Below are 20,931 nucleotides of genomic sequence, written 5' to 3'. Positions count from 1 at the left end.
TTTGATATGTGTACCCTAAAATAGACAGGAAGTGAGGTATGAGTATTTGAATGTCCAATTTTGGCCCATTTTTGCACATTTACAGGGGTCATACTTTTGCCCGCTTCTCCTACACGGTTAACCCGATTGACTTCAAACTTGGGCTGTACCATCTCAACACCTGGGACAACATCATGGTAAAAAATCTAAAGTTTTTGACATACTATATGACGGTGGCGGGGCATCAAATTTACAGTTTCAAAATTCTTACTTAACGAAGCATTGCCGGTGGTACGTTTAATCTAGAGCTACCAATATTTGAAGACATATGTAACAGCCCTCAAGGTACAAAAAACTCTTTTTGAACCATATGCTAAACCGAACAGGAAGTCCGCCATTTTGATTTACTTTGGAACGTGTTGCCATTTTTTGGGCCATTTCATAGGGGTCTTATTTTAACGAACTCCTCCTACAGAGTTTATCCGATCATCTCCAAACTTGGTGTGATTCATCTTAAGATGTTGAAGATGAAAAGTTATTGAAAGCTTTTTATTTTGTCGCACGCTGTTGCCGTGGCATGCACAGTTTGCAAAGGAAAAAATTCCTTCTTATTGAAGCATTCCCAGTTGTACGAAGCAGCTAGAGCTACGAAAATTTGGAGACAAATGTAACAGCCCACGATGTACAAAAAAGTCTCTTGGTGCCATGTGCTAAACCCAACAGGAAGTCCCGTAGGGGCCGGGCATCACATTTTGAGCTAAAAAACTCCTCTTTAACGAAGCATTCCCGGTTGTACGTTTCACCTAGCGCTATGATAATTTAGAGGCATACATAAGAGCCCACGATGTACAAAAAAGTCTCTTGGAACCATGTGCTAAACCAAACAGGAAGTCTGCCATTTTGATTTATGATGGGATTTGTAGCCTTTTTTGTGGCCTTTTTTAGGGGTCATATTTTAACTCCTCCTACAAAATTCATCCGACCGTGTTCAAACTTGGTGTGTTTCATCTTAAGATGTTTAAGATGCAAATTTATCGAAAGTTTTTTATTTTGTCGCACGCTGCTGCTATAGCGATGCATTGGTTGCCAAGTAAAGTGCTGCTTTGTTTTTTTTTATCTATACATGTGTGAAAACTCGTGAAACTTTGCACACACATCAGACTTGTCATTAACATGAATTTTTAGAGATTTCTTGTGCAATTTGCAATAAATCGCACCCTCTATACATTTTTTATGGAGCATTTCCGATTGGATGATTCAAGCGCGAAATAACTAAAGATGACTTGACTTGACCTAGATTTGTGAAAACTCAGAGGCATACCTATTATATTATTATTATTTTTTGTACCTTACAAGATTATCTCTTGTGCCACATTAAACCCCTTTGCAGGCCTGAGCCAAACCACGGTCCATACATTTGATACCACTGCTTTATTTCAATGGTCAAGTACTTCATAACCACACCTACTTATGCTTGTCCTTGCATATATAGTAGACAACAAAGAGCTCTTTCAACAAAAGACATTTCCATCTACAAAGTCATACAAGGTAAGCACTCTATAAATTCTGCAATCACTACACTTCTATTCCTAAATTATCACTTCAAATACCAACAATGGTTAATACAGCTACAAATTTCTTGTATGTTTATGAAGTATGATACTGTATTTATTTCTACTCCTTTGCTTTTCTACAGAACATGAACAAATCACCAAGCAAATTCTCTTTTGATAAAGACCCTCTAATCATCTCCATACGCAAAGATTGCCAACTTTTTTCCGTAAGTATACAATACATAAACTAAACAGGACAACTTTCTCAATCATATACAGTATGCCATACATATATGTATTAAGTTCTCATTTATTAACAGGTTTGTTAAAGGCACCTTAAGTGTGTTTTTCTGTTTGTAATGTTTCTCCACGAGCACGTCTAGCCATTGATATCATGTAGAACACATATGCTAACCTTTTAGAGACAATTGAAGCTTACTTGCACAGTAGCCACTATCTTAACCACTTAATTCACATGTCTACTTGACAACTTATTACATGTAGTGAAATGGTACTTTGTGCGTCTTATGCTTTTTTCTGAACACTGCTTTTCAACTCTTTCCTTAAAACCAATACATGCGGTACTGTTATACTGTATAAATATATATGTCCGTGTGTATATATTTGTATATTCTTTCAAATAAACTCGTTTTGACACACACAGCCATTGAGTAACATGCAACACGACCACAACGTTTTGCACCAACACGTTACCTCTGCTATTTAGAATCATGGAATCTAACATGACTGATTTTCATTGAATGCTTTGTCATTACAGTATGCATGCATTGATCATGCTTTCAGTCGCAACGACTTATACCAGCGCAGCCTTGATCTTCATTCCCAAATGAACCAACTAGTCCATGTGACTCGAGTCAATCGAGCACTTGAAAAACAGATAGACTTCAAAACCAAGCTTGTGAAAGAACTCCAGACTGCATTGGATATAAAGGATGCATGTGATGCATTTGTCCGTGATGGTAAGCTATATGACATGGAAGACACACAAACACTAACACAGCAAGCATCCCCATCCTACACATTGTGTATAATGAATGACATGTTTGACAATGGACATTTTTACATTTTTTTGTTAATGCACGTTCCTTTTTTTCTGTTAGGAATATCTTGAAGGTAACATTGGACTGTTAACTAAAACACTGACTGATTATTGAGCCTCAATTTCTCAATGTATATAATGTGAATACATACTACACTTGATTACTTTCAAATGTGACTGATATCATGTAGCTATGCTGTGATCTTGCCCTCTTTCATCCACTGATAGACACTTCAAAGTTCTTTTTTTTCTGTATCTTCTCAAAATAACTGACATATTCATGGAAAAGATTGTATTTAAATTCTATCATTATTAATTACTATTATTATGTTTATGTCTTTGCCCCTGATTATGATGTTTCTATACCATAGATTTTTTTTTAAAATTTTTTTGGACATACTGTGACATGACCTTTACAATACTAATTTTTACTAAGAAAAAATCAATCACACACCATAATATTTTATACTTATCCTGCATGTATCTGGACACACCATGCCAAATTTTACACTTACATAACCATTTATGTACCTGTCGTATCCTTACTTTTATTCATCATTTCATCACACAATCCTAAAACATTGCTTTTTGACCCAGAGGATTCAACTATACCATTTTTGCGTGTCTTATTACTTACTAGCTATATTATTTATTAACGGGCAAAAACTATGAATATAAGATCACCGTCAAATATTACGTCTGTAATATCCATATACAGTGCATTACATAATATGCATTTGTATTAAGACACTACCATGCTAAAAATATGCACACGACTGTTCTGTAAACTACACCTAAGACAACCAAACTTCACAGATCTAACATGATTCTTCATTCTTTTTTGTTCTACAGATGTATCAAATGCTGCCACACAGACAGAAGAAGCCACTGAGGACATGCACGAAGACGATGATCACAATATAACAGGACAGGTTAACCCCCCTGAACTTTTAGCCCGCAGGTCAAAGCGTCCTAGGACTAATTCATCCATGGAGGTACATTATCCTAAGACAGACTATGTGCTAACCCAAACTCTTTGACCCCAAGGGATTCATCTGTCCCAGAAAACTTTTACACTAAAGAGTTTATCTGTCCTAGGGCGCTGTTAACCCCAGGTTAAAGTGTTATTTAATCTGTCCTGTTACAACAGCTATACATAAACAGCTGCATTCCTCTCCTGTTCCATCTCTCGCACTTCTTTCATCTCTTTTTCTCCTCTACTTATACCTATGCTTGCTCATGTGCTTTTTTCCCCTTTAGATGATGTCATTGGTTAGCCTGCTTCAAAGCTACATTTTTTCTTGAATAACTGTCACACATTTACTGTTTGCTGGACCCTACAAAACTGTCACAATACTTCACTATGTCATGAATACATATGTGTTGCACAGCGACACCACATTAAGAGTCATCAAAAAGCTTTTTATTTGATCACACACCATCTCTGTGCCATGCAATGTTTTCAAATAAACAGATGCTGGTTTTGAATATCAAACGAGCGACTTTTCATGAAACTTTGCACACACATCAGAAAGTCCACACTTTTGAATTTATTTTGGGAATTGTGCATCATTTTTGGCCTTTTACTGCACCTTTTTACACACAAGGCACGGCAAATGCATTTCTATTTTCCATGGTCCTTGTCTATTTAACAGTACCCCAACGTGCAAGTCCCCCGACTTGCATATACCCCAACGTGGCCCGGGTTGCGAGGGCCCTTTATAGCTGCTCGCAGCTCTAGTTATTATTATTATTTTATTTTTTTTTATTTTATTTTATTTTTTTTTTTAGGATTCACACCTTGAGCATGGAAGAATGTTATATGAACGGCACATTAAGCCTTAATATTTTTATTTTAATGCTGTTCAAATGTGAAACAGATTGCAAACTGTTTGTGTACAGTGGCTCACGGTTATAAGCCTCAAGTTTTAGATAAATATATTCATACAAATCTTACAGTGTACATGTACAAATTTACTGATAGTATTTTCTAAATTTGAATGGAAAAAAATCGCAACAATCGACTTATAAATTCGTATCGGGATTAATCGGTATCGAATCGTGACCATTCGTATCGGGATTAATCGGTATCGAATCGAATCGTGACCTGTGAATCGTGATACGAATCGAATCGTCAGGTACTAGGCAATTCACACCCCTAATATATATATATATATATATATATATATATATATATATTGACACGACGCGAGGAGGTAGGACTCAGACGCAGAGTGACAGTTGGCCAACAAGGCTGCAGTTTTAATTGCTCGAAACTCAAAACACCTCTCAAAGAGGGAAAAAAGGCTGAACAAAAAGAGCTCCAAACTGGAGATACAAAAAGGGCACTCAAAAACAGGGACAACTAAAGGCGCTCCACAAGGGAGGAAAACAAGGGGCAAACAAAGGGCGCAAGACAAGGCAAGGCAGGACATCAAACAAGGACTGTGGATCAAGGACTGTGAGGACGCTTCCATGCACTGAGATGTGACACTTCGGCACTGAGAGGAGAATTCAGGTGGCTTTTATGTCCGGGTTGATTGGGAACAGGTGGTAGTGATCATGGGCGTGGACCGGTAATCAGTGAGGCTGCAGGAAGGGCAAGTGACCTGGGGTGAGATGAGAGTTAGTACTTTCAAAATAAACCGGGAACCTGACTGTGAAAATAAAAGCATGACCCGCCACTCTGGTGGCGGCGTGACATATATATATATATATATATATATATATATATATATATATATATATATATATGTACAGTCTAACCTCGGTTTTTGAACATAATCCGTTCCAGAAGGCTCCTCGGTTTTTGAACATAATCCGTTCCAGAAGGCTGTTCCAAAAGCGAATTGTTCGAAATCCGAAACAATTTTTCCCATTATAATTAATGTAAATAATTTTAATCCGTTCCAAGTCTAAAAAAACTAGAACTTTTTTTTTTGTTTTTTTACTATTTTACACCATAAACTGCACTGTATACTGTTTACAATAAATAGAAAAGGGTAGAAATATACATTGTTTTATTTTAATAGAAGATATCCTATCTAAAATGATGAAAAAAACAAAAAACAAATACACCTGCTTTCTTTGAACCCATGATTAGGGGCTAATACACGATGCAAAACTACAGGGGAAAAAAAAAACAAAATAAAAAAAAAAAAAACAGATTTGCGTTTAGCCGACACCGGATGGTTAGGTTAAAGGTAGCTGTTCGAGTTTGAGCAATAAACATAACTACATGCATTAAAGTAAAGCATTTAATAAATGTTTACATATGCCGTAGGTCATATTTTCTCCCATCTTAAATTATGTAAGTAATTAATTGATTCGAAAAAGCAGGACGAGCGTGTGCAGTGGATATAAATTTTTGAAGATGTCCTCATAACATTAAATGTCGAAAAAATTAACACATAACAGGTGCACTCAAAATTTAGCGGGCAAAATATGTTGGGGAAACATCCTTTTTTAAGTCAGTGATTAATCATGATTAATCAAAATTCTAAGATGTGATTAATCTGATTAAAAAATTTAATCGTTTGACAGCTCTAACACATATATATATATATATGTGTATATATATATATATATATATGTATTAGGGCTGTCAAAGTTAAAGCATTAATAGATAAATTAATCAGAGAAAAATGTCGCATTAATAACGTATTAACGCATATAGGGCTGTCAAAGTTAAAGCATTAATAGATAAATTAATCAGAGAAAAATGTCGCATTAATAACGTATTAACGCATATATATTTTATATATATATATATATATATATATTGTATATTAGGGCTGCACGATATTGGAAAAACTTGCCGAACGTCGCGATATCGATATTATTGCGATATTTAACATGTACCTAAAGAAATTACATTTTTATTATCTAATGAAAGAAAAACATTTTTCATGCGATAAAATAAGCAACCTTAAAGGTACACTCAGTATTATACAGTGGCATCCAGTGGTGAAACAATAAATCATTCGAAAAAAAAAAAAAATTGTTTGTGTTAGTAGTATGTAAAAAGATATGTTGTATCGCATAAACGTACTTTTTTTAAATATAACGGTTAGTCTAGAAATCGCAAATTATCTTACATGTCCGGGCCGCGGCTTCTAGTGTCCGCCATGTTTCGCCGCCATCTTTCTGCTACGGGTGCCGTCAAAGACAAATTTCAGCGCTCCATTAATTAACGCGTTTTTGGAACGCACTTCCGGTTTGTATGGCGACCGCATGTCCACGAAGAAGAAGAGTTTCCGGTCCCCGAAGAGAGCATTATCAAGCATCACACTTACTTTGGGAATTTATTTTATTTCAGCGCGACAAAACAAGAGTTTATATTGTAGCCGCATTTGCCAGATGGAGAGAAATGAGGAACAGACTAGGTTTGGGACGTGCCGGTGCCTTCGACTGCTTTCTACTTGACCGGTAAGTAAGAGTACATTTGTGTTTACGTTTTGAGAGCGAGAGAAAAAGTATACACCGTACTAATTAATACGATGTTCGTACCTTTGTTTTACGATCACTGTATCTGTTGATTAGCAACTCCGCACCACTCGAACGATTTCGTTATGTAGCTACTTGCTTTGAAAAAAAAAAAAGATTCCCGCTGGCACGTTATATTTAGAGTAAATGTGCAAGTTATTGTGTAATGTAATGTAACTGTGATTTCGGAGGTATATTTGCCCATAACTTCAATGGAGAATCTAAAGCATACTGTATTAGTGGAGGAGTTGAAAATTATTTTCGTTGTGGTTGGTGAAAATAGTGTTCTCGAAATTAATTTTCAGCAGGGAATAACTTTCTGGACTTAAATGCTGGCTGTACCGTAAGCACTGCTAGAGTGTGTGCTGGTCCATTGTGTAATTGGGGCACAAGAATTTACAGGCTGCCACGTTTTCCACGGAAATTCGACAAGCAAGCAGCCTTTGCATATTCTATGCAGTATGCAGTCAAGTTACTTTTATCTAGCTAATACAATGTTTTGGGCCCAAAAACTAAAGATCTTACCTCTATTTTGGGGGCTTTGTTGGAAAGTTGGTGACATATAGTAGTATCATCAATTATTCTATATTATTTTATAATTTTGTTTTTGTTTGTGTCACACTAGATCAACAGCCAAACTTGAGGGGTTCCAGAACCATATTCTGATGTATACAAGCATTCATGCACCGTTTAAATACATCACCGACCTGCAAGGAAAAAAAATATCAAGGGGAGAGTCAGCAGCCAAATTGGAATGCCCCGAATGAGGACACTTGAATGGAGGACCCCAGAAGGCTTCGGTGTTGTACCACCAGTATCTCCACCTACCATATCTGAGCTGCAACAAACTGAAGTCAGCCGACGTCTTGGTATGTCATTTACATATGGACGGCATTGCACACTACATTAACTTTTTGTGTGAAGCAATACGGAATGGTCACATGTACAAGCACCACTTGTTTTACACAGGACCTGCTGACCAGGTGTCTGAAGCCATGGAGTGACTCCTCCCTCACTTTCCTCAGCAAGCCTTTGAAGAATATGATATCATCGTTGGTGGGAACATGCCCTCACTCCATAACATGTACTTGTGCAGCCAAGGAGCATGTAAAACTTAATAAAACCAGCAAACATTGAAGTGACTTCATTTTTACTGCAGTCTGTTCACACAATCAATGGACAAGCCTTCCTTAATTTTGCCCCAATAACATCATAGAGTAGGCGAAAAGTAGTGTTACAGATCATACTGTGTTCGGGAGAGTTTGAGGAATGTTGCAATGTTAATGGGGGGCAATGTCAGCACACACACACACACACACAAAAAAACATCATGGTATTGAGTTAATCAGATATTTTAGCTGTGTACAACACATACCTGCTCTGTAACACTACTTTTGGCCCAAACCTGTATGTCTATTTTCCATATTTTGAAATGCACAGCGTATTGGTAAAATTCTGGAACAACTGCAATTCATGTAGCTCATTATATTCTAACAGCATTTTTTTTTTTTTTTTTAGTTAATATGTTCATTTCATGTAGACTTTTATTTTACTTTATTTTATTCATTCATTTTCATGTACTGTACCTTACATTCATTGGCCAATGAAGAATTCCTTGTCATTGCAAGCATTTATAATAATTCTCCAGGCTTTTGATGTTTTACATTTCTGGTCATGTAAAATAGTGTTAGGTTAGGTGTCGAATGAACACTGCATGTTGACGCCAAAGGAAATAGTATTTTTTTAGTTATTCAAAATGTACAAATTAACACACAACAACAATATACAAGTTATACAAACTACAACAACAAGTGTCAGACATGGACTAATTATATGCCAGGTAAAAAAACCTTTGTATTGTCCTCAAGGATCTGGGAAAGTGTCACTTATTTGCTACAAGTCCACCAAGGTGCTGCAGTCTGGGATCCAGGTACAGGAAATCATGGTGGTGCTGATGTGGGATCCAGGTACAGGAAATCATGGTGGTGCTGATGTGTCAGCAATGTGTCAAAAAGTATTTCTTGGTGTCAGTCTATCAGCTGGACTTGGATATCTTCATGTTCCTCCATGGTCATTTCCTGTACGAGTCCCTGCAAGAAGGTAACAATTGTATGTCAGATGAGGTACCAAACAATGAACTGAAAGTCACTGAGCCAATGAAGTACATTATTACATGAGCAAGACTATTTGTGAAAGCCATGTAAATTCCTGCACATCGAAGTACAAGGAAGCTGTTGTATCTTCAATCAAAACTAATTAAGTTGCTTAGTGATATTTATTAGGTAAAATTGTTCAACATGGTGACAAATCGATATCTGAGTAAAGGGTTTCAAATGTTTTTGTAAGCAGCACTTTTCTGAGTGGTTAGTAGCAACAAGACACGGGGGGGTTTACGAGTCTGAGTTGCATCTGTGTAGTTCAGTTAACACCATTATTTTTGTACGATATACTAAACATATCAGCAAACGATGTAATCTAAATACCACATATTCCAAGCAAAGGTATGTTTTGAGCCATTCACATGCATGCTCGAATGGAATTATTTTTCCATGATGACATAATTGTACGTTACGAGACACCGCGTTCTCTTGCCCGTTCTCTTCCTCGTCGTCTCCCTCGCCCCCTCATCGCCCCCTTTGAGATGGTCCACATGTCTATAAAACATAACATAACTGTGTGTTCTCTGTTGCATGGTTTAGTTGCACTAACAAATATGAACATAGAGAGCCATTATCATTAGCTGACGTACAGTATTTCCAAACAATGCCGACAAAAATATTAATTCTGAAATTAAATGACTAAATCACAATTATTAGGGATCTGTACAGTATGTCTAACAAATGCAATTCACTTACGTCATCACTCGAGGGAATACCAGAAGTTGTTTGCGTTCTGTTCCGGTGAAATTGGTGGTAGGCTGTTGAAGTAGGGTCTCTCTGGGACGCCGTAGTTCGTGTGCTTAAAATCATTGCATTATCTTGTTTGGCCGATAGATGGCGGTCGTGAGCTACACACTGGGGCTTTAATGTAATCTTAGTTAATTAATTGTAATTATGTCTTGATAATTTTCAACTATTGCATGGCGATGCACATTTTAGTTAACATCTGACTGGTCAAATTCATATAAAAAGCATAAAATTCTGTATAAAACTTATTGCATGCCTTTGCGATGTCACGGTGTGGGGGTGTTGGAGGCAGGACCCAAATGCAGGGGGCAACAAAAACAGGTCAAGGCAAGGATGCAAGTAAAAATGTCATGTTTTGGTTCTGTTTGGGGTAGGTTTTGCTTTGTTTTTGTTGGGTTTCTAGTTTTGAGTTTGTCATGTTTATGTTCTGCTGTCCTTGTCTTCCCTAGTCTTGTTAAGCCTTGCCATGTCCACCTGTGTTTGCCTGCCTTTCCTCATGTGTCAACCAATCAGCACCCCCTTCCACTTGTGTCTTGCCCAGCTGTGGCTCATCATGCTCAATTAGTGTGTGTACTTAGTTATCGGTTTTCGCTTCAGTTCTTGTCGGTTCATTGTTCTTGTTTCCACACGTCCATGCTGCCATTGTTAAGTCTTGTCTTGTATAGTTTTTCCCTTCTGTATTTTGTTATTCTTAGTCACCAAACCCTGTTTGCCACTTTAGTTTTGTTTGATTAAATTTACTCCTTTTGAGCACCTCTGACTCGTCCGCCTCCTGCACTTCGGTCCTCCACCACACTTCATAGCCGTGACAAAAAAGGGGTTTAATTAACAAAAAAATGTAATCCAGGGACTATGGAAAAAATACAAATGAACAAGGTCAAAAGCAAACTAACACTAGGGCAACATGGCATGACAGGAACAGCAACAGAAGCAATAACTCAACAAGAACTAAACGTAAAACAGGTGACTAAATACACACAGGCTAATTGACAATGACTAGACACAGCTGGGCAAGACACAAGTGGCAAGGGAAGCTGATTGGTGGATACACTGGGAAGGGAAGACACACTCAGGTGGACGTTGTTAGACATAACGGGACAAGGGAAGAGACAAGGAACACATGACAAACAACCAAAAACACCAAAAGAAAAAACAAAATCCCACCCCCACAAAACCAAAACATGACATGCGATATGCATTAGGGGTGTGAATCTCAGCACTGAGGACGATTCGATACGCATCTCGATGCACTCCCGGCGATACGATACTTTAACGATACATGGAATTTTCTGGTGATGCGATGCGATACGATTCACCCTCTTCATGACGCGATACGATGCGATAATCATTTAGTTAAAATCAATGCAATCCGATCACGATTTGATGTAATTTGTTGCGATACGATGCGATTTAACATGAGGCAAATAAGCAAAGGGAAAAAAATAAATGTAAAAAAATATATGGAATTCAGTATTGTACTACAAAAGTTATTTTGCTTTATTCCTCATAGGTACTTGGCAGTAAATGCAACAAAAGTGCTGTTTTGCCATCTTAAAAAAAACTCAATGAGTAACTTAAAGTGACACTTTCAATAGTGCAATAGTCACCATTGACATCTAACCCCCCCCCCCATGTATTTTATTATTTCCTCCTTAGCTCTCTCCCTTATGGTCATCTGTGGTGCTCTCACTGTAGCCAGGAAACCTCCAAGCAGCTGGTCCATGGCTGACCTTTTCTTGGGAAGCTCTAGCTCATCATCTAGGTTAGACAAGGCAAAGCAAGACAGGACAAAAGAGACGAGTCACAGCAATAAGTCGACAATAATATCACAAACACAACAACAAAAAACAGACAATATAATTTGATACATTAACAGAAATCATAAACAAAAGCACAGTCTCATAACTCACTTTGTACTGCTCCAAAAAAGTCACAGCCAGCTGTGTGAACCTTTACTTTTTTTAATATCAGCATATCAAATTAGTTATTAAATAAATTACCATATGACTACTTTACAATATCATCATCAGAACTATTTTCAAATCAATGCACTATTATAGATAACAAAACCAAGTCCCACAACAAACCTCTCTCATCTTCCTCCATCTCCTTCTCCTCCTCCCTGTGGCTTGTCCCTTCTCCTTCTGCTTGAGCTGCCTGGCCCTCATCATCCAGCATACCATCAGCCCTTGCCTGACAATCAACAGAGCAGAAAGCTCCTCATCCTCATCCTCATCTAGAAAAGCCAAATTGGACAAATGTTGAAAACTAGCATAAGTGATTTATTTTCCATGTGAAATAAATAAATACGCATCATTCGAACTAAAACATTATTTTCCATTTCACTTAAGGGTTTTCTAAGAGTAAAACTAACTGCTGCTAATATTGTATTTCTTACCATATCCTCCACTTGGCTCGCTATCCTCAGGAATATCACATCCTTTACAGTGTTGTCAGCATCCATGAAGTGGAGGTCTTTGAAGCGGTCAAGGGCTGAAGCATTGTCGAGGAAATCTTGGCAGTAGTTGTAACGGGACTCAAAGGCCTGAAAATTTCTTGACATGATTTGCTTAGTCCATCTCCGGTGTCCAACGAGGAACTAGACGGTTGTACACTAGTTGTTAGCGATGTGGTGTAACCTTTTTAAGTGGGTCTGAATGTTTGTCGTGCTGCCGTTGTACGGCTTCTTCACGCTGCATTCTTTGCAAATGACGAACGTTTTGTCAAGCTTTCCGGGTTCCGTTCGCTTTCTTTGCGAATCCGTAGTGTTTCCAAACATATGATTTAAACGTTGCGGGTGCATAACATATATAATCTTCCTCGTTGCTGCTCGCTCCAACGTCCATGATGTTTTACTTCCTAGTGTATTGTGTGTGCCCCACGGCTTCCGTATGGTGCATTCAATGCGCCCAAGGATTTTGGGGAACAGCAAATGGAATGAAGTTTACAATGAATAAAACGGCACTTGCATCGGATTTCACCGATACCCGCCAACGCATCAAGATGGATCTAGATTTCACACGTCAATTACATCGATACCTAGTGAATGAGCCGATGCACTTGCACCGTGCATGTGCACATCGATGCATCCATTGATATTGATTATTTTCCACACCCCTAATATGCATATTGCAAGGGCCAATATCGCGATATCGATATTTTTTCGATATATTGTGCAGCCCTAGTGTGTGTGTATATATATATATATATATATATATATATATATATATATATATATATATATTAGGGGTGTGAATTGCCTAGTACCTGACGATTCGATTCGTATCATGATTCACAGGTCACGATTCGATTCGATACCGATTAATCCCGATACGAATTTATAAGTCGATTGTTGCGATTTTTTTTCATTCAAATTTAGAAAATACTAATCAGCAAGCTTGTAGAGTGTAAGATTTATATGAAAATGTATTATTTATTGATCTGAAATTTCAGTCTTATAGAGGTTGTAATCTGTTTCATGTTTGAACAGCATTAAAATAAAATATTAAGGCTTAATGTTCCGTTCATATAACATTCTTCCATGCTCAAGGTGTGAATCCTAAAAAAAAAAAAAAAAAAAAAAAAAAATCGATTCTGCCCGATTATTGAATCGATTCGAGAATCGCGCGATGTAGTATCGCGATATATCGCCGAATCGATTTTTTTTAACACCCCTAATATATATATATATATATATATATATATATATAGGCGGCACGGTAGTCGAGTGGTTAGCACGTCCGCTTCCCAGTTCTGAGGTCTCCGGTTCGAGTCCAGGCTCGGACCTTCCTGGGTGGAGTTTGCATGTTCTCCCCGTGCCTGCGTGGGTCTTCTCCGGGTACTCCGGTCTCCTCCCACATTCCAAAGACATGCATGGCAGGTTAATCGGGCGCTCCGAATTGTCCCTAGGTGTGCGTGTGAGTGTGGATGGTTGTTCGTCTCTGTGTGCCCTGCGATTGGTTGGCAACGAGTCCAGGGTGTCCCCCGCCTACTGCCCAGAGCCAGCTGAGATAGGCGCCAGCACCCCCCGCGACCCTTGTGAGGAATAAGCGGTCAAGAAAATGGATGGATGGATATATATATATATATATATATATATATATATATATATATATATATATATATATATAGTGTATACATCTTTCTCTGATTAATTAATCTATTAATGCTTTAACTTTGACAGCCCTAATATATATTTTATATATATATATATATATATATATATATATATATATATATATATATGTATTTTAGGCCTGGGAGTTAAAGCCGATCTGTTCAACAGTTTCGGTTCGGCCCGTCCGTGTTCCGTTCGGTCGCTTTCACACAACTCTTGAGTGCTTATCCAATATGGCCATGGTTACGGGGCGTGTCCATGATTACGGGGCGTGTCATGGCAATGCGTCATATCCTCCAGCGGCGCTGTAGCCAATCATATTGCAGCGGGGCGGGTACAGCCACGGAATAGCTACCAGCTAGCATGCTCCATCACACCAAAATCCGGGGGTAGGCAAAATGACCACACCAGCGTAAATCCCCTCAAAAGAAAGGTGGAACGTCTGCAACTAAAGCGCATCTTGTCTGTTTCATTTGAAATCCAGTGTGGTGGTGTTTAGAGACCATGACTGAGGAGATGAGGTGCATGTGCATACTTCGAGAATCAGCTGAGTTCATTCACACATCATGTAGACAGTAATATACACATTTTATTCTATCCTTATTCAATATGACTTATGACACATCCCTGTCTTATTATGTTCAACAAATAAAACTTATTTAATAACTTCATCTTACAATATGAGTAGTATAATTATAATTTGATCTGAGAATAATGCAAAGATCAGTGTTTTACTCCTACTACTACTACTAATAATAATAATAGATTTTATTTATAACATACTTTACATTTGTAAAATAAATCTCAACATGCACAGCACAGGCAACAATAAAAGCAATGGAAGCACACATTAAAACGGTCAATTACAAATCAGAGTAGAAAAAAAATAAAAATAAAAATCAACCAGGAAAAGCTTTTTTAAACCTGTGCAGCTAAGGCACTTATAAGTGAAGAAAAACCTCACAGTAAACCCCCCCCAAAAAAAGTTTGCAGACTAAAATAATTATCTTAACTCTGTTTAATCACACATATACTTAGTGTGAAATCTGGGCTTATATAGTTGAACACAAAGCTGATATATTTGCAGGTAAGCATGACTTTGTCAATTGTATGAATGGCAACAGAGGGACACACACAGGTTGCTTTTACCTTTTACCTGATATTTGTTATGCCTGCCACTATATGCCACTGGCATAAATTGAATAATAATTTAAATGATAATACAATAATAATAATAGTAATAATAATAAATGAATAAATATATTCCACTGTCATAAATTGAATAATAATTTAAATGATGATAATAATAATAACAATAAATCAATTAATTAGCTGTGATATATACATATATATATATATATATATATATATATATATATATATATATATATATATATATATATATATATATATATATATATATATATATATATATATATTAGGGGTGTGAATTGCCTAGTACCTGACGATATGATCCGGATCACGATTCATAGGTCACGATTCGATTCAATGCCGATTAATCCCGATATGAATTTACAAGTCGATTGTTGCGATTTTTTTTTACTCAAATTTAGAAAATACCATTCAGTAAACTTGTACATGTACACTGTAAGATTTGTATGAAAATTTATTATTTATTGATCTCAAACTTTAGTTTTATAACTGTGAGCCACTGTATTTAACAAACAAGTTGTAACCTTTTTTCATATTAGAACAGCATTGAATTAAAATGACAGCGTAGAAATAAAATATTAAGGCTTAATGTTCCATTAATATAACATTCTTCCATGCTTAAGGTGTGAAAGTTAGACGTTTTGTTGAATATTTTTTCATCAAAAATGGATGTTAAAAAATCGATTCGGCTGCCTATTGAATCGATTCGAGAATTGCGTGCTGTAGTATCGCGATATATTGCCGAATCGATTTTTAAACACCCCTAATATATATATATATATATATATATATATATATATATATATATATATATATATATATATATATAGAGAGAGAGAGAGAGAGAGAGAGAGAGAGAGAGAGAGAGAGAGAGAGAGAGAGAGAGATGTATATATGCCACAGCTGGCCAAGGCTTTATTCTGTAAATTCCCATTAAAAGCGTAGTTTTCTGCAATTCCCGACAGTGGCGCTATATGGTCTGTTTGTAGGGTTCGGCAATGGGGTATATGCCACGGAAGAGGCGGGACTGTTTTTTGCACATCAGTTTGTTTCCGGTTCGGTTTGCGACGTGTGGGTTGCGTCAAAAATAATACCACGGTAAAAATATAAAATAAGCAATAAATTCTCTGTACTTCAACATTTACTCATTTATTAGAAGTGAACAACAATGATACTGTGTGCTTAAACAGAACAATTGGCATCTAGCTTTAAAGCATTAAATTAAAATACTGTGCATTAATGTATTAAACAGTAGAGTGAACAATAAAATTAAAATACTGTGCATGTACTAGCTAAGTACAGTAATAGCACAAATAATCTATAAAGTTTACAACAATCTACTCTGTCATAGTATTCAGAAGCCATTTGAAATTAGAGAGAGTCCTTATATGACATAAGGGGTTCAAGTGTCTACAAAAAAAAAGAAAAAAAATCAAAATAAGAACAAATATTAAGCAAATGTGTGTTTCTGTAAGAGGTGTTCATTTGTGGAATTATTTTGGTAATGACTTGAAAAGATGCAAGTCAATTGTTGAGTTTAAAAAAAAAAATTTCAAAGCAAAGTTCAAGAGCATTATTTAAATCAGACATGAGCTAGTACAATTGCAGAAATTTTTTGATGTACCATTATGAGTGTAATGAAAATTGTATATGTAAGCATGAGGATGTATTATTAGTATTGTGTATGCCTAAGAAATTCATGCTACACATGCTACTGACAATTGTACGTATGTTAAAGTGAAATTGCCTACATGAGCAGGATTACACATTTTCTTTTTTTGTAATGCGTTACTTTACTGGATTTAATAATGAAATAAGTTAAAAGATACAAAGAATAAGGAGTAGGACTAGATAAGTGTTGAACTTCTTCCTACTCTTTTGGACATGTAAACCATCACAAATAATTGCTATGAGTTTCTTCTTTAAATTTTTATTTGCTACTTGTTTGTTTATATGTTTATATGTTATGTTTATATGTTCAATAAATAAACAAACAAACCAAACAAACAAACAACAAGTACTAAACACTAAAATACAGTAAAATGAAAAATGCATCACAGTGAATGTAGCATTAAAAAATAACAATCTCATACTGTGCTGCTTATTTACCAACCAGTTGCAGCACGTAGCCTCACACACACACACGCTCACAGACGAATAACGTTTGATATATTATTTCACTATTGTTTAATGTTACTTTAGGTGATTCAGTAAATTAGCTGCCCGGCAAAATTTCCTCACTTTATTATGCGGGACAGACGAGGCTGAACATAACGCTGACGTTACTTCGCTCATTTAGTGTGGGGTCATCATGCTCACGTTATGAGTTTAGATATGGACAACAACGATAACACGGGAATTCAAATGCACTTGCCTTGAATTCTTTGTACAAGTCTGGATGTCCATGTTTCGCTCAGTTGGATGTGTTCCCCTTTCGTCTGGAAACGGTTTCGGCATCTCAATCCCTGCGCATCAACCTCAAATCCATTTACTTCCATACGTGACTTTTGGTGTTTTTCTTCTCAACTAATTGAGGGGCCGCTGCAGTTGAAGACGACACAGATGTGCGGGCTACTGTCATGTTGCAAGCATGTTTCTCTACTGCCTTGTTATTTATTTATTTATTTATTTGTAATTACGCATTCACACACTCACACAAGCTCACTTCATGTAAGCCACATGGGTCTACCAGGCGGAGGAGCGAACCCACGCCAACCGGCACCAAAGGCAAGTGACGGTTCTACTTCCTTGTTATTGTCGCAGCGGGAGGGTAGTCACGTGACGTCATTAGACGTTAGGTGGGTTGCCAGGTAAGCGCTCATATCCAACCCCCAAAAGAGTTTACATGATGTAAGATTGTGTGAGTGTGTGTGGGATTAATAATAATAAAGTAAAAAAAAACATTAAAAAAAAAAACATACCAAAAACAACACAAAAGACGCAGCCAGATATGCCGCCTCGATACCAACGATACTTCGGGTATTGTAGAAAAGGCAGTACCGTCACATTTTCAGAATCTTGGCATCGACTTCGCACCGAAGTACAGTAAAACCTCCGCTGACAAACGCTTAAGCTCACGAACTTTTCGCCTCAAGAAAATTAAATTCGCGAGCATATAGTCTCTGCTGACGAACTAGTTTTCGGCGGACGAACCAAACCACGCGGTCGAACAGCGGCACAGTGGCGGCCACGAGAAGCTGACGCACGCTCACGGCCCCAGTTCGTCACCCCCTTTCTTTGAGTGCGGACGCGGTTTGTGTTTGATAGACATTTTGGACCATATTGAGTGTACTTTTGCTATTATGGGACCGAAAAAGACCCCACCACAGGCTAGTGTTAAGCCTAATGCTGCGTTCTCACCAAAACCGAGGGATGGCGATTCGGCGGCGCGTTTGCATTGTAGTCAATGGAGTTCGCGCCACAAAAAAAAGCGAAAGTGCTATCACGTACCTCAAAAAAGGAGAAAATAGTGCCACGGCTGTTTAGTCCCAGGAAAGAAGTGAAAGTAGTTGGCGGTGCTCACTTTTTGTTGACTCGCTAAAGTGCTCAATTTCCTTGTTCACCAAGGAACACGCCTCCTCCGCTCCAGTGAGCACGAAAGCGCGAATGAGCCGCAACCGTTCCATAAACACTACGCGGTGAAACGCTCGCGAATGAAGTAAGTCTACCATTGCTACCATCTTTAAGAACTACCATCACAAAGGTAAATAAAATGACTTTATTATACAGTACAATTTATTTATTTAATTACAATACAATAGCACATTTATTATACATAAAATAAGGTATATTTTTGTGTAGTTTTAAGGCTTATTTAGTAGAAAATTATGTTTTATAGGGACCTGGTGACAAGGCGAGGACAAGTAGGACTCAGACGCAGGCGTAAGGTAGGCCACCAAGGCAGCAGGTTTATTTCCGGCCAACAAAGGTCTCCTCTCAAACTGAGAGGAGAACAGGGAGGGGAAAAAGTGGAGAACAAAAGGCGCTCCACTAGGGAGGAAAAAACAGGCAAAAGGTACTGGGGACAACAGAAAGCGCTCCGCTAGGGAGGAAAAAGGGCTCAAGGCAAAAGGGGTAACTAAAGGCGCTCCAAAAGGGAGGAAAAGGCACAAAAACAAGGCAACAACGCTAGGCAACATGAACGAGGACATAAGGACTGAGGACGCTTCCATGCACTGACGGTGTGTGACACTTCGGCAACGGAGGGGAGAATGCAGGTGGCTTTTATTGTCTTGGTTGATTGGTGGCAGGTGGACATGATCATGGGCGGGGACCGGTAATTAGTGAACTGCAGGAAGGGCAAGTGACCTGGGGTGCGAAGGGAATCAGAAATTCAAAATAAAACAGGAAACATGACTATGACAATAAAGGCCTGTCACGCAGGTGGCGGCGTGACAGTACCCCCCCCTCAATGGCCGGCTCCTGACGGCCATCCGACCCAAAGAGTCCAAAAACAAGGGCGGGCGGAAGGGGGCACGGAGGTGGGAACACGGCCCACCCATCCGTACAGACAAAAAGCAGTTCAGGGGGACGTCCTCGACGCCCGACAAGAGAGTCCCAGCGGGGCCAGTCAGGAGGGCGTCCTCGACGCCCGACAAGGAGCAGAGGTGGCGGCGGGGTGTTCGCCGCCAGATGAGGAGCAGGAGGCGGCCGCTGGCCGGGCGCCGCCGGAACTGGTGCAGGCGATGGCGGCCGCTGGCCGGGCGCCGCCGGAACTGGTGCAAGAGGAGGCGGCCGCTGGCTGGGCGCCGCCGGTCGAGGAACCAGAGGTGGCGGCCGCAATCCATGCGCCGCCTGACGAGGAACAGGAAGTAGCGGCCCAGGCGAAGCGGCCAGGGGCTGCGGCGGCAGCGGCCCAGGCGAAGCGGCCAGGGGCTGCGGCGGCAGCGGCACAGGCGAAGCGGCCAGGGGCTGCGGCGGCAGCGGCACAGGCGAAGCGGCCAGGGGCTGCGGCGGCAGCGGCACAGGCGAAGCGGCCAGGGGCTGCGGCGGCACAGGCGAAGCGGCCAGGGGCTGCGGCGGCAGCGGCACAGGCGAAGCGGCCAGGGGCTGCGGCGGCACAGGCGAAGCGGCCAGGGGCTGCGGCGGCAGCGGCACAGGCGAAGCGGCCAGGGGCTGCGGCGGCAGCGGCACAGGCGAAGCGGCCAGGGGCTGCGGCGGCAGCGGCACAGGCGAAGCGGCCAGGGGCTGCGGCGGCAGTAGACAAGGTTCCGGAGCGAGAGGCTGCAGCAAACGAGGTTCAGGGGCGAGAGGCTGCAGCAGACGAGGTTCGGGGTTCTGAGGCCAGTCCGACCCTTCACCCCCGTCGCCACGGTCCAAAGCCATCAACTCTTTTATCTCTGCAATGACTCGGGCGATGTCTTCAAGCCTCTGCCAGGTCTCCAATTTGGACACTCCCGCTGGGTCCATGCTGGCCGAAGTGTACTGTCACGACGAGAGGAGGTAGGACCCAGATGCAGGATAAGGTAGGCCACAGAGGCAACAGGTTTTATTGCCGGGCAGCAGCAGTCTCCTCTCACACTGAGAGGAGAAAGGGGGAATCAAAAAGGTGGAGAACAAAAAGCGCTCCCCTAGGGAGGAAAAAACAGGCACAAGGCAAAAGGGGTAACAAAAGGCGCTCCACTGGAGGAAAAGGCACAAAAACAAGACAAGGCACAA

The 20,931-nt window shown here is 39.5% G+C and overlaps 1 protein-coding gene and 2 long non-coding RNA genes across 4 annotated transcripts in view; all 3 read left to right on the top strand.

Annotated features, from left to right (window-relative positions):
* The window catches only part of LOC144031454 (transcription regulator protein BACH2-like), a 152,055-nt gene that overhangs the window by 34,422 nt on the left and 96,702 nt on the right, over positions 1-20,931 (top strand). The window lies entirely within an intron of this gene.
* On the top strand, positions 890-4,340 carry LOC144031951 (uncharacterized). Its single transcript, XR_013287637.1, has 4 exons — positions 890-1,527; positions 1,676-1,759; positions 2,311-2,512; positions 3,445-4,340. It is a non-coding gene; the product is annotated as an uncharacterized LOC144031951 (long non-coding RNA).
* On the top strand, positions 6,626-8,214 carry LOC144031807 (uncharacterized). Its single transcript, XR_013287610.1, has 3 exons — positions 6,626-7,020; positions 7,703-7,946; positions 8,047-8,214. It is a non-coding gene; the product is annotated as an uncharacterized LOC144031807 (long non-coding RNA).

The sequence above is a fragment of the Festucalex cinctus genome, chromosome 12 (genome assembly GCF_051991245.1).
Source record: "Festucalex cinctus isolate MCC-2025b chromosome 12, RoL_Fcin_1.0, whole genome shotgun sequence".
In the NCBI taxonomy this organism is placed as follows: Eukaryota; Metazoa; Chordata; class Actinopteri; order Syngnathiformes; family Syngnathidae; genus Festucalex; species Festucalex cinctus.
The sequence above is the reverse complement of the archived record's forward strand: the minus strand, read 5'-3'. Positions and strand labels throughout refer to the sequence as shown.